The sequence below is a fragment of the Haematobia irritans genome, chromosome 3 (assembly GCF_050003625.1).
Source record: "Haematobia irritans isolate KBUSLIRL chromosome 3, ASM5000362v1, whole genome shotgun sequence".
Classification (NCBI taxonomy): Eukaryota; Metazoa; Arthropoda; class Insecta; order Diptera; family Muscidae; genus Haematobia; species Haematobia irritans.
Genome location: NC_134399.1, coordinates 165,513,098 through 165,525,206, shown reverse-complemented (window position 1 = coordinate 165,525,206; position 12,109 = coordinate 165,513,098). Strand labels below are relative to the sequence as shown.

Sequence of the window (12,109 nt, the reverse complement as noted above, 5' to 3'; positions counted from 1 at the left end):
TTCCAATTCGGGCCATAAAAAGTTCGTTATCATCTCACGATAGCGAACACCATTCACAGTAATTGCCTGACCTGCCTCATTTTGGAAAAAATACGGCCCGATGATGCCGCCAGCCCATAAACCGCACCAAACAATTACTCTTTGTGGGTGCATTGGTTTTTTGAAAATCACTCTTGGATTCTCATTCGCCCAAATGCCTCATCACTGAAGATGATTTTCTTCTAAAATTGATCATTCACTGTTGCCATTTCTTTGAACCATTGGAACGTTGTTGGATTGTGTATCTCTCCATGGTTCAAATTGAGTAAGTCTGAAATAGAGAAAAGTCAAAAAAAAAAAACAAGTATATACGGCCGTAAGTTCGGCCAGGCCGAATCTTATGTACCCTCCACCATGGATTGCGTAGGAACTTCTACTAAAGGCTGTCATCCACAATCGAATTACTTGGGTTGCGATAACACTTGCCGATGGCAAGGTATCGTAAAACTTTTTAACACTGTCTTCTAAATTGTAAGTTAGTCACTAAGGGGTATATATTAAACAAAAAAAAAGGCCGATTAAATACGTATATAATTCAGTTTGACAAAATTTTCTATAGAAATAAAATTTTGACAAAATTTTCTATAGAAATAAAAACTTGACAAAATTTTCTATAGAAATAAAATGTTGACAAAATTTTCTATGGAAGTAAAATGTTGACAAAATTTTCTATAGCAATAAAATTTTGACAAAATTTTCTATAGAAATAAAATGTTGACAAAATTTTCTATAGAAATAAAATGTTGACAAAATTTTCTATAGAAATAAAATGTTGACAAAATTGTCTATAGAAATAAAATGTTGACAAAATTTTCTACAGAAATAAATTTTTTACAAAATTTTCTATAGAAATAAAATTTTGACAAAATTTTCTATGGAAATAAAATGTTGGCAAACATTGCTATAGAAATAAACTTTTTACAAAACTTTCTATAGAAATGAAATTTTGACAAAACTTTCTATAGTAATAAAATTTGAAAATTTTTACATGGCTGTTAGAGGCCATATACTAACGAAATGTACCAAATTTCAACCGCATCGGATGACTTTTGCTCCTCCAAGAGGCTCCGGAGGTCAAATCTGGGGACCGGTTTATATGGGAGCTATATATAATTATGGACCGATATGGACCAGTTTTTGCATGGTTGTTAGAGACCATATAGTAACACCACGTACCAAATTTCAATCGGGTAGGATGAAGTTTGCTCCTCCAAGAGGCTCCGGAGGTCAAATCTGGGGATCGGTCTATATGGGAGCTATATATATTTATGGACCGATATGGACCAATTTTTGCATGGTTGTTAGAGACCGTATACTAACATCAGGTACCAAATTTCAACCGGATCGGATGAATTTTGCCCCTCCAAGAGGCTCCGGAGGTCAAATCTGGGGATCGGTTTATATGGGGGCTATATATAATTATGGACCGATATGGACCAATTTTTGCATGGTTGTTAGAGACCGTATACTTAGACCACGTACCAAATTTCAACCGGATCGGATGAATTTTGCTGCTCCGGAAGGCTCCGCAAGCCAAATTTGGGGATCGGTTTATATGGGGGCTATACGTAAACGTGGGCCGATATGGCCCATTTTCAATACCATCCGACCTACATCAATAACAACTACTTGTGCCAAGTTTCTAGTCGATAGCTAGTTTCGTTCGGAAGTTAGCGTGATTTCCACAGACGGACGGACAGCCGGACATACGGACGGACGGACGGACAGACGGACGGACGGACATGCTTAGATCGACTCAGAATTTCACCACGACCCAGAATATATATACTTTATGGGGTCTTAGAGCAATATTTCGATGTGTTACAAACGGAATGACAAAGTTAATATACCCCCATCCTATGGTGGAGGGTATAAAAATTCGGAAAAAAAAACTTGGCGTTTAGGTGTGGTTTACATTATAGTTCAAAAACTGACGTTACGACTATCGGTCCATGTTTTTGTATAGCCGATCTCCCGATTTGACTTCTGGGGCTTCTAGATACAGCAATCAGTGTTGCCAGTATTTTCCTGGCTCTTGTCCCCAAATTATGATGCTTTCGTCCCCAAAAATCCCCTCACAAAAATTTCCAATACATTTTTGACAAGTTTTTTTTTTTTTTTTTATAGAAAAATAAGATTGCTCTTTTGTAGAAAATCTGTAATATTTTAATAAAAAATAAATAAAATTTTGTCAAACCAGCTAGTAGCTGCAATATGATCAAGATTTCGAACCACAACAACAAGAGACCGGTGATCGTCTTCCGAATCCTGGAGATATGAGGATGGGAGTTCGGTCACCTGGTATTAATGAACGAAAATTTACTTCTAAAATTGGGTGGTAGACACGGTACACTCAAAAAAAAGTGAACTCTCATTTCACTAAAGCCAATTTAACTTTATTTTAGTTCATGGAATTATTATGTTTGGAGAAAGTTTCCTTTACTCTAACAATTTTTTGTGTACGTTAGTTAAATGAACTAAAACCGAACTAAATTCGTGTTTTCCACAAAATAGTTCAATATTTTTTTTTAAATTTTACTACAAATGCGTTCATCGTGAACTTCGTATGTTACTAAAGGCATTCTTGCAATTTTGAACTCCAATTTTCTCCTTCAAACTACAAAATTTTCTTTAGCAAGTGAAAAAACTTAATTATGTCTAATAAAATTTCTTGAATTTGCCGAAAAAAATTTACTTCATTTTATGACGTGATGCCAGCGTTTGTTATACTGTTTAGTTAAAATTTTCTAAAAATATTCAAAATTTTCTAAAATTAACTGAAATTTTTCTTCCTGGTGGGTTCACTGTATTTTCAGTGTAGCCACAGTTGGTAAAATTCTACCAGAAATGGTAGATTTTTTATTGTTTGGTTGATTGGTAGAATGTTTGATGTTTTGGTAGATTTTGCAAAGAAGTACTTCATGAATTGTCTATAGAAATAAACTTTTTAAAGAATTTTCTATAGAAATAAAAGGTTGATAAAACTTTCTGTGTAGAAATAAAATTAAGACAACATTTTCTATACAGAAATACAATTTTGACATTTCAATAGAAATAAAAAATTTTGGTAAAAGTTTCTCCTAATTTTACTAATTTATTTTTGGCTCGAGTGACAACGGTGGTGGTAGATCAATATTAAGGTGAATTGTGTTCATTATTTCTGTATTTATCGAATATATTGGCCAAATCGGTGATGAACACTGATTACGGGGCAACGAGTCTGAAATGATTTTGCAATTGTAGAAAAATATAAATTGAATAAAATTAAAACAAGTATATACGGCCGTAAGTTCGGCCAGGCCGAAGCTTATGTACCCTCCACCATGGATTGCGTAGAAACTTCTACTGAAGACTGTCATCCACAATCGAATTACTTGGGTTGCGGTAACACTTGCCGATGGCAAGGTATCTTAAAACTTCCTAACACCGTAATATATACCACATAGTCCATACGTGGTATAATTAAACTAAAAAAAGGCCGATTAAATACGTATATAATTAAGTTTAAAGTTTCTATAGAAATAAAATTTTGACAAAATAAAATGTTGACAACATTTTCTATAAAAGTAAAATTTGGAAAAAATGTTCTATAGAAATAAAATTTTCACAAAATTTTCTATAGAAATAAAATTTTGACAAAATTTTCCATAGAAATGAAATTTTGACAAAATTATCTATAGAAATAAAATTTTGACAAAATTTTCTATAGAAATAAAATTTTGACAATGTTTTCTATAAAAATAAAATTTTGGTAGATTATTTTTGGCTCGAGTGGCAACCATGAATATGAACCGATATGGACCAATTTTTGTGTGATTGGGGATCGGATATATATGTAACTATAGACCGATATGGACCAATTTTGGCATGTATATGAGCGGCCTTATGCTAACACCACGTTGCAAATTTCAACCGGATCGGATGAATTTTGCTCCTCCAAGAGGCTCCGGAGATCAAATCTGGGAAACGGTTTATATGGGGGCTATATATAATTATGGACCGATACGGACCAATTTTTGCATGGTTGTTAGAGACCATATACTAATACCATGTACCAAATTTCAACCGGATCGGGTGACTTTTGCTCTTCCAAGGGGCTCCGGAGGTCAAATCTGGGGATCGGTTTATATGGGAGTTACATATAATTATTGACCGATATGGACCAATTTCTGTATTGTCGGATCGGATGAAATTTCCTTCTCTTAGAGGCTCCGGAATCCAAATTTGGGGACCGGTTTATATGGTGGCTATATATAATTATGGACCGATGTGGACCAATTTTTGCATGTACCAAATTTCAACCGGATCGGATGAATTGTGCTCCTCCAATGGGCTTCGCAAGCCAAATCTGAGCGTTGGTTTATATGGGGGCTATACGTACAAGTGGTCCGATATGGCCCATTTGCAATACATTCGACCTACATGAATAAATAACAAGAACTTGTGCCAAGTTTAAAGTCGATAGTTTGTTTCGTTCGGAAGTTTGCGTGATTTCAACAGACGGACGGATGGACGAACATGCTTAGATCGACTCAGAATTTCACCATGACCCAAAATATATATACTTTATGGGGTATTAGAGCAATATTTCGATGTGTTACAAACGGAATGACAAAGTTAATATACCCCCATCCTATGGTGAAGGATAAAAATTAATTTAACTCCACCAAACAATAATTGACAATTACTCGAATAATTATCTCAATGCGAATTATGGACTCCAATATATTAAAAATAAATATCCCATCACAAACATTCGAAACTCACGAAAATTAGCCTCTCTCAAGAAAATGATCGTGACTAGCCATTGACTCGCAGGTTACGTTTGAAATTTACTTTTTATCACAATGGACTGAATAGTCTAAGTGAGCCTGAATCGTAATCGGGCTGCCACTTTAACCTACTTTTTGAGACCGCATAGATGCGAATAATAGTGAAAAAAATTTCCCGACGAAGATAATTTGGTAGTTGTTCTTAAATATATGGCAAATCCTAAAGTTGTATAAGCAAGCATGATTAAAATCGAGAACGTTTTTAAAATGTAAACATCATAGTCATCAAGCCAAGTTCTCAGTAACTGGCATTTTCATTTATTGGATTAATCGACCATCAATTAACCCATTCGATACATTACTTTTATGTTCTCACAAAAATTCTCTAAAAATCTTCAATATCTGCTAAAACAATTTTCTGCCTGGCAGCACCGTCTACATATAGCCACACACCAAAGGGTAAAACAAATCGTGAAACAGACAAGTTGTTACATTCTAGACATGTTAGGTGGTAGCGTTATCGAACTAATCCATCAAACAAATATTTGGCATATCATGAAAAATGAGGAAAGTAATCCTATTTCAAAAACAAAAGAAACTTTTTTTTTGTTTTTGCTGAAATGGATACCTTATTGCGCACCCTCCAAAAAAAGAAAAATTCATTGCCAATATCAACAAACAAGGTGCTTAGCCTAACATAAAATGCATTAGTTTTCGTTTTGGAAAAGTAGTAACAAAAACAAAAATTCAAATCAAATTGGATTCACTTTAAAATATTCGCACATCATTTGGCAGTGAGCCAGAAAACCATTTCACGCTCAACGACGACGGCAACGCTATTTCGGAAGAATACCCCCTAAAAACTAACTCAACCAACCATCCAACCGACCGACCGACCGGATGAAGAAGACATGAAAAAACAAACAACTATGAAGAACTGAAACGCCAACAAATGAAAATAACGAACAATAATAAGGCGTACGGGAATAGACTTTAATGTAATTCTTGTGAAGTGAAATCAGTATGTGTTCGTGGAACCATGTTTGTTAGTTGGATTTACCTTTTTCCTCTTCAGAATAGAAGAAATAAAAGCCGAAGGGAAAAAGACAAATAAACGAAAACAATTATTTTGCTTAATTGTTTGGAAAGTATGAAACTAAGAAAGTCGGAAATGAACTGTAAGAGAAGTATAGATACGTGTACGCAAAAAAAAAAAAAGAAATTTGCTTGCAAACGAAATTTTGATTATGAACGTTGTTTGGAATGTTATTTTTGCGCTAAACTGTTTATGTTTATATTATTGTTATTATTTTTTTCTTTTTTTTTGATAAACGTTGACTTTTAAAGGATCTAAAAACAATTTAATAAATTCTAGCAAATTTTTCTTTTATTTTCTGGCTAATTTTATCTTTCCTTTCTGTAATACAAATATTTTAGAAGCACATATCGGATTTAATAAATTATTTTGACATTTTTTCCTTTCGCCTCAATGGAGAATCGAATCACGGAGAGTTTTTTAAACCAAAATACTGATTAATGTACCTCTTGTACTCATTAACAGGAAAATATCGCTACAGTCATAAGAAAATTTAAATTGACTCCTTTTTGTGGTTACATATATTTTTTTTTTTGAAATTTTACTTTTTAGGAACTATTTGCATATCAACTTTCTTCTCGCTTTATAGTTAAGACGAATATTTTAATTTATAATTTTTGAGATGTTTTTTTTTTGGTGGTCACGAATTCTCCTAGGAGCAAATTTTTTTTCTTTACAAAACATATTTCATTTTGTAGGGTTCGAAAATAATATGTTTTGAGAATTTTCATTTCGTTTGTCTGGATGTTACGAAGTAAATTCCTTGGCTTTAGGGGGCATATTTAAAAAGAAACCAGCATAACAATTTTTTTATATAACTAGTATATACATCAGTAAGTTCGGCCGGGCCGAATCTTAAATACCCACCACCATGAATCAAATAGTAGGGTTTCCTTTGAAATTTCAGGGGGCTTTGAGGACAGATCAAGCAGAGCAGTTCAACCAGTACACTTCACGAAGATAAATTTAAAGATTTAACCTATGAAGACTATATCAGATTCTGGATTTATAAGAACCATTTATGTTTGAATTTTAGAGGAATCATTTACATCTCTTGTAAGTGTGTAAAAAATAACGTCGTGATTTGAAATCTTAAATCTGTAGATTTTCCCCCGGGAAGTAAAATCTGGAAATTTTACATCTGGAAATTTACAATTTTCATGATCAGTGCGCCTTCTATAGAAGTGAAATCGGTCTAGGTTAGGTTATGTGGCAGCCCGATATTTCAGGCTCACTTAGACTATTCAGTCCATTGTGATACCACATTGGTGAACTTCTCTCTTATCACTGAGTGCTGCCCGATTCCATGTTAAGCTCAATGACAAGGGACCTCCTTTTTATAGCCGAGTCCGAACGGCGTTCCACATTGCAGTGAAACCACTTAGAGAAGCTTTGAATCCCTCAGAAATGTCACCAGCATTACTGAGGTGGGATAATCCACCGCTGAAAAACTTTTTGGTGTTCGGTCGAAGCAGGAATCGAACCCACGACCTTGTGTATGCAAGGCGGGCTGCTAACCATTGCACCACGGTGGCTCCTCTATATGGAGGCATTGCCAAATTAAGGTTTTATCGGTCCATTTGGCAATGCCTCTATATGGAGGCATTGCCAAATGGACCGATAAAACCTTAATCCGATACACATTTTTGTGAGCCTTAAATACCAGAATATTTACAATTTCATGCAAATCGTATAAAAACTACGGTTTCTACAAACCTAAGAAGTTAAATCGGGAGATCGTTCTTTTGGGGGCTATACTAAAATATGGACCGATACTCACCGTTTTCGGCACACCTCTTTATGGCCTGAAAATACCTCTAGATTTTCAATTTCAGGCAAATTGGATAAAATCTACGGTTTCTATAAGACCCAAAATCGGGAAGTCGGTTTATATGGGGACTATATCAAAACGTGGACCGATATAGCCCATCTTCGAACGTGACCTGCCTGCAGGCAAAAGACGAGTTTGTGCAAAATTTCAACACGATTGCTTCATTATTGAAGACTGTAGCGTGATTACAATAGACAGCCAGTCAGACAGACGGACATGGTTATATCGTCTCAGAATTTCTTCCTAATCAAGAATATATATACTTTATATAGTCGGAAATCGACATTTCGATGTGTTACAAATGGAATGACAAACTTATTATACCCCCGTCACCATTCTATGGTGGTGGGTATAAAGATTTAGTTTTATTTCCATTCTAGGACACATATTTAAGGACATATGTGCAACATTTTTTTATACCCTGCGCCACACTGTGAAACAGGGTATTATAAGTTAGTGCATATGTTTGCAACATCCAGAAGGAGACGAGATAGACACATAGTGTCTATGGCAAAAATACTCAGGATGGGCTCCTGAGTCGATATAGCCATGTACGTCTGTCCGTCTGTCTGTGAACACATTTTTGTGATCAAAGTCTAGGTCGCAGTTTTAGTCCAATCGTGCCAAACTTCAAATTTGGCACAAGTATGTGTTTTGGCTCAGAATAGAACCCTATTGATTTTGGAAGAAATCGGTTCAGATTTAGCTATATGTTAGCTCCCATATATATCTTTCGCCCGATATGGACTTATATGGCCCCAGAAGCCAGAGTTTTACTCTAGTTTGCTTAAAATTTTGCACTAGGAGTAAAATTAGTAGTGTAGTCAAGTGTGCCAAATTTTATTGAAATCGGTTCAGATATAGATATAGCTCCCATATATAGCTTTCAACCGATTTACACTCAAATGATCGCAGAGGCCAATTTTTTACTCCGATTTAGTTTAAATTTTGCACAGGGAGTAGGATTACCATTGTAGCTTTGCGTGCCAAATTTGGTTTAAATCGGTTCAGATTTAGATGTAGCTCCCACATATATCTTTCGCCCGATATGGCCTTATAAGGCCCCAGAAGCCAGAGTTTTACCCTAATGTGCTTAAAATTTTGTATTGAAATCGGTTCAGATTTAGATATAGCTCCCATATATATCGTTCGCCGAATTTACATTCATATGACCACAGTGGCCAATCTTTTATTCCGATTTACTTGAAATTTTTCACAGGATTCCAACTGTCTGTACCAAATTTGGTTGAAATCGGTTCAGATTTAGATATATCTCCCATATATAGCTTTCGCCCGATTTATACTCATATGACCACAGAGGCCAATTTTTAACTCCGATTTAGTTGAAATTCTGCACAGGCAGTAGAATTAGCATTGTAGCTATGCGTGCCAAATTTGTTTGAAATCGGTTCAGATTTAAATACAGCTCCCATATATATGTTTTTCTGATTTCGACAAAAATGGTCAAATTACCAAAATTTTCCTTGTAAAATCGCCACTGCTTAGTCGAAAAGTTGTAAAAATGATTTTAATTTTCCTAAACTTCTAAGACATATATATCGAGCGATAAATCATAAATAAACTTTTGCAAAGTTTCCTTAAAATTGCTTCAGATTTATATGTTTCCCATATTTCTTTACGAAAATTGTGTTCCACCCTAGTGCATTAGCCAACTTAAATTTTGAGTCTATAGATTTTGTAAAAGTCTATAAAATTCTGTCCAAATAGAGTGATATTTAAATGTATGTATTTGGGACAAACCTTTATATATAGCACCCAACACATTTGACGGATGTGATATGGTATCGAAAATTTTGATCTACAAAGTGGTGCAGGGTATAATATAGTCGGTCCCGCCCGACTTTAGACTTCCCTTACTTGTTATACCCTCCACCATAGGATGGGGGTATATTAACTTTGTCATTCCGTTTGTAACACATCGAAATATTGCTCTAAGACCCCATAAAGTATATATATTCTGGGTCGTGGTGAAATTCTGAGTCGATCTAAGCATGTCCGTCCGTCCGTCCGTCTGTCCGTCTGTCCGTCTGTCCGGCTGTCCGTCCGTCTGTGGAAATCACGCTAACTTCCGAACGAAACTAGCTATCGACTTGAAACTTGGCACAAGTAGTTGTTATTGATGTAGGTCGGATGGTATTGAAAATGGGCCATATCGGCCCACGTTTACGTATAGCCCCCATATAAACCGATCCCCAAATTTGGCTTGCGGAGCCTTCCGGAGCAGCAAAATTCATCCGATCCGTTTGAAATTTGGTACGTGGTCTAAGTATACGGTCTCTAACAACCATGCAAAAATTGGTCCATATCGGTCCATAATTATATATAGCCCCCATATAAACCGATCCCCAGATTTGACCTCCGGAGCCTCTTGGAGGGGCAAAATTCATCCGATCCGGTTGAAATTTGGTACCTGATTTTAGTATACGGTCTCTAACAACCATGCAAAAACTGGTCCATATCGGTCCATAAATATATATAGCTCCCATATAAACCGATCCCCAGATTTGACCTCCGGAGCCTCTTGGAGGAGCAAACTTCATCCTACCCGATTGAAATTTGGTACGTGGTGTTAGTATATGGTCTCTAACAACCATGCAAAAACTGGTCCATATCGGTCCATAATTATATATAGCTCCCATATAAACCGATCCCCAGATTTGACCTCCGGAGCCTCTTGGAGGGGCAAAATTCATCCGATCCGTTTGAAATTGGGTACCTGATGTTAGTATACGGTCTCTAACAAGCATGCAAAAATTGGTCCATATCGGTCCATAATTATATATAGCTCCCATATAAACCGATCCCCAGATTTGAACTCTGGAGCCTCTTGGATGAGCAAAATTCATTCGATCCAATTGAAATTTAGTACGTGGTGTTAGTATATGGTCTCTAACAACCATGCAAAAATTGGTCCATATCGGTCCATAATTATATATAGCTCCCATATAAACCGATCCCCAGATTTGACCTCCGGAGCCTCTTGGAGGAGCAAAAGTCATCCGATGCGGTTGAAATTTGGTACATTTCGTTAGTATATGGCCTCTAACAGCCATGTAAAAATTGTTAAATTTTATTACTATAGAAAGTTTTGTCAAAATTTCATTTCTATAGAAAGTTTTGTAAAAAGTTTATTTCTATAGCAATGTTTGTCAACATTTTATTTCCATAGAAAATTTTGTCAAAATTTTATTTCTATAGAAAATTTTGTAAAAAATTTATTTCTGTAGAACATTTTGTCAACATTTTATTTCTATAGACAATTTTGTCAACATTTTATTTCTATAGAACGTTTTGTCAACATTTTATTTCTATAGAAAATTTTGTCAACATTTTATTGCTATAGAAAATTTTGTCAACATTTTACTTCCATAGAAAATTTTGTCAACATTTTATTTCTATAGAAAATTTTGTCAAGTTTTTATTTCTATAGAAAATTTTGTCAAAATTTTATTTCTATAGAAAATTTTGTCAAACTGAATTATATACGTATTTAATCGGCCTTTTTTTTTTGTTTAATATATACCCCTTATGGACTAACTTACAATTTAGCAGACAGTGTTAAAAAGTTTTACGATACCTTGCCATCGGCAAGTGTTATCGCAACCCAAGTAATTCGTTTGTGGATGACAGCCTTTAGTAGAAGTTCCTACGCAATCCATGGTGGAGGGTACATAAGATTCGGCCTGGCCGAACTTACGGCCGTATATACTTGTTTTTTACTAACATTGTGTTCCACCTTAGTGCATTAGCCGACTTAAATTTTGAGTGTATAGATTTTGTAGAAGTATATAAAATTCTGTCCAGATCGAGTGATATTTAAATGTATGTATTTGGGACAAACCTTTATATATAGCACCCATCACAGTTGACAGATGTGATATTGTATCGAACATTTAGATCTACAGAGTTATGCAGGGTATAATATAGTCGGCCGTGTCTGACTTTAGACTTTTCTTACTTGTTTCTGTTTTGATTATTTTAAAATTGTTTTGTTTTGTCGAAATCGAGAAAAAGGATTTCTATTAAAAATTGAATTTTGAAGGTGGTCATGAATCACCCAACATTTTTACACCCTGCCCCACAGGTTATTATAAGTTAGTGAATATGTTTGCAACATCCAGAAGGAGACGAGATGGATATATGGTGTCTTTGGCAATATTGCTCAGGGCCGGCCCCTGAGTCGATCTAGCTCATATAAATATCTTCCGCACGATTGTTCCTCATACGGCCACATAGGTCAAAGTTGTAATCCGTTGTTACGTGAAAAACAAAAAAAAACTATTATTTTATCTATTGTATTATATAAATAGTAAATTAATTTTGCCTCAAAGGAGAAAATATTTTTTCTAA

At 35.2% G+C, this 12,109-nt stretch overlaps 1 protein-coding gene across 1 annotated transcript in view; it reads left to right on the top strand.

The window, feature by feature from the left end:
* Positions 1-12,109, top strand: part of Hk (potassium voltage-gated channel subfamily A regulatory beta subunit hyperkinetic) — a 426,198-nt gene that overhangs the window by 20,494 nt on the left and 393,595 nt on the right. The gene's annotated exons all lie outside the window — the stretch shown is intronic.